Below are 3,780 nucleotides of genomic sequence, written 5' to 3' on the forward strand. Positions count from 1 at the left end.
TATTCTATGTGACTCATGTATTAACTCATTGCTCCTCATGACTTCCTTTTAAAGAAGGAATTTTCTTATCCTTTCTATAGATGAGGAAACTGTGGCAGAGTTTATGCAACAACCCCAAGATAGCAATGCTAGTAAACAGTGGAATTGTCATTAGGTGAAGAACTGTGTCTATCATAGAATCTCTTTACCAGGTACTGGTTTTCACATGCTTCCCATCGCTCTTCCAACAGCTGCCATGCAGGAGGTGTCCACCATTACATCAACAAACCAAATGCCAGAACTTCAATCAATTGATATCCAATGGCTGATAGATGCTGTTGAGCTAGTGAATGAAATGTTCTTTGGCAAAATTCCAGTGCAGTAGGGTAGAGATACTGATCTTCATTAAAGCATAAGATGTTGGCAGTTAGACCAGTGTTGGGCTGACCTATAAGGGGAACTGATGAAGGAAAGTGGTTCTGGTTATTTGGGTCTGTATAATTCAGGAGGACTAGGTTATTTGGTCACCTGAATTTCAATTCAGCTTTACCTGGTTGATGCCCTTTACCTTTATTCACTCCTTTTTTCTTAGTCTCTAAAAGGTCATTTCTTTCTGTGTACCTGAAGAAACATTCTAAGGGTATAATGGGGATGGCACTGTGTTGGGCAACATGAAGTTGGCTGACTCCTATGGTCCTCCCACACCCCATTAGTTATGAGTTTAAAGCAGTCCTGGAGCCTTAATGTCCCTTTGCCTCCTTCCACCTCTCTCTCTCTCTCTCTCTCTCTCTCTGTCTCTCTCTGTCTCTCTCTCTCATACTCATACAATGTTAATCGATATGGACACAATGATATCTTACCATGTCCCTCAAGATTCTTCTAGCTTGCTCTGTCCTGCCAAGGATTCTTTTCTTCTTTGTTTCCAGGATCTGCTAAATCTGGTTAGGATGCAATCCTCACCCTGATTGTCATTCAATTACATGCTAGACTAGGTCAGCAGAGGTTGTATAACAACCTCTTCCTATAGGCTTCCAACTCCAACACAGTTCCCTTTAGGAGAAGACACTAATTATGGCTACAAAACTGTCAGATCCCCACTCAGTGCTTAAAGTGGTCTCTAAGGAGAGACAACAATTGTCTATGTGGATTCCTAACAAGTCCCTTGGTTCCTATTATAGAGTTGAAAGGAAGGCTTCTCTCCCAGTCCTAGCTCCCAAAGTATTAACACATACCCACTAAATGTGGTCTCAAACTTAATCCAGTGGCAACCAGGCCCTTGAGGAATGAGCTCTTTCTGGGTTTAATTTCTCCAATCAGAAAGTACCAATAATTATGCCATGATCAGTCACCCTTACCACTGTGGCTATGTTACCCTGATGGGACTGATGCTTTATCTGGAGGGGGACAACTGAGCACCTGTGATGACCTTAACAAGATGTATTTGTGTCTTCTGTTTGCCCTCTCTGGGAGTTAGATAATTCCTTGTCTCCTCTTTATCCTTTCCTCAATGTAAATGAAGCCATGGAGAAACAAAAGCCTGGAATGTTGTCCACAGGAGAATTTGGTGACTTCCTGTTGTTGGCATGGCCTCTGCCACTTCTCTGCATTTTTGACACTATAGAATTGTTTTAGTTCCAAATTCAGAAGCTTTTTGCTAAACTGAATTTCAACATGCCTCATTTTACAGAAGGAAATGAACAGATCACTCTCCTCAACAATTATAAGAATTAACAAAATGTGTTACTATTCTTCAGTGAATCAAAATTATTCTAAACACAACAATAAGTAAGACACTATGTCTGTCTGTAAGAACAAAGGAACTTATTTTATTACTCAGTAAGCAGTCTATCCCGTCTCAATGTGTGGTATTACCACAGGTCCAACCACAAGCAGTCAACTGATTATACAGTAGAACTTCCAAATCTGCAAGCCAAAATAAACCTTCGCCTTTAAGAGAAATAGGCAATGTAATACATTGGATGTTTCAAAGCAAAAGCATAACTCTCACTGTGAAGAGGATAAGAGAGATTTCATTCTGGAGCCAAATATGTGTGACCATGGCCCAGGAACAAATGTTTAGGTTACTGCAAATTCCATGTTTCATAAAGTTTCTATAGCAACAGAGAAATAAGTCATAGATTGTGACAGTTTTCAAATACATTGTGAGTACATTTTTGGGGCTAAGCTGGGCAGGGGGGATTCTACTATAGGTCTCAGATGCTATCTGATGACATTCTTAGCCTTTTTATTGGTGGGAATGAACTGTTTCTTTGTTAAACTAATACATTCTATTAGTCAGAAAATGTTAAGGTCAGAAACAGAGGTGGGCAAGGAATGGCTATTTATTGACTAAATAGGGTTCCAAGATATTCTTAAGTAGGCTCTGAATCTGCAACATTTGAACCTCTCTGCAGTCACTGAAGTGCTAATTAGTTGGTCAGACTTGCAGAAAGTTCAATCCAAGATGTAAGATTTTGCTGGAAACTTCTGTTCAGAGATATTTGTCCCTCTTCTAATGGAACGAGTACTAAAATTTTAAGGAAAGTGTAATATGCTAGCAGACACAGTGTAGGGCAATATTCCCTAGAGATTTGCTAGATCAAGTAAGGCTTCCCAAGAGTTGGATTCCAATATTCACTTTAGATGAAAGTGCGGAGGGTAAGGAATGATGGAGGAAACTCTTCAGGATGGGCTATGGCCCTGAGCAAATGAGCACGGACAGGGAATGTGGAGATTACTTCTGAGACAATGATAGTGATGGCATCCCATGGGATTTGAAAGTGCTTGGGATTTGAAAGTTTCAGATATTTTTAGATTTTCAATATTTGTACATATTTAATGAGATATTTTGGAGATGGGAACCAAATCTAACCATGAAATACAAGCATGTTTCATATATAGCTTGCACACAAATCCCAACCTATGCACACGTTATAACCTATCCCATAAGGTCAGTATGGAATTTGCTACTTATGGCTCACATGAGTACTCAAAAGATTTCAGAATTTTTCACTGAAACTATGAGAGGAAACAGTAAAAAAGACCATTTAAGAAACAGACAGAGGCCAGGACTTTTTCGTAAGGGTTCTAGCAGTTCAAGAAATGTCAACAATTAAGGAGACTTCATGAAACTGAAAGGTTTCTGTGCAGCAAAGAAAACAGTTAATTGAATAAAGAGACAGATCACAGAATAAGAGAAATTCTTTGCTTTGGTATACATATAACAGAGGATTAATACCTATAATATAGAAAGAACCAAAACAACTAAATAGCGAGAAGTCAAGTGACCCAGTTAATAAATGGGCTAATGAAATGAATAGACATTTCACAAAAGATGAGTGCAAGTAACTCTTAAACATGGCAAAAAATGTTCAATCTTACTAGCCATCAGAGAAATGCAAATTAAAACTATACTGAGATTCCATCTCATTCCAGTGAGAATGTTAGTCATCAAGAAAGCAGATAACAAACCTAAGATTCAGACCCAGATAAGGGACAAGATATAAACCACACTAACTTGTATAGGTCCACAGCATTGTACAACCCCTGGCAAAAGTTATAGACATAGACAGAAGCCAGAGTGCACCCAAGGTAAGAAACTATCCCCCATACACGTATGGGACCAACACAAGCAGCAGAAACTGGGTTGGGTCAAGATATGTACCAGGTTAAGTTTTACCTTAAGGTAAAGGTTGTTTCACAGTTCCAAGCACAAGCTGAAGACTTATTCAGGAGGCCTGAGCTGACCCCAGACAGTCAGAGGAAGACTAGGCCTAGAGGCTCTGGCCCTAAGCACCCAAC

Source organism: Nannospalax galili, unplaced genomic scaffold, assembly GCF_000622305.1.
Source record: "Nannospalax galili isolate Female #2095 unplaced genomic scaffold, S.galili_v1.0 scaffold337, whole genome shotgun sequence".
NCBI classification, from domain to species: domain Eukaryota; kingdom Metazoa; phylum Chordata; class Mammalia; order Rodentia; family Spalacidae; genus Nannospalax; species Nannospalax galili.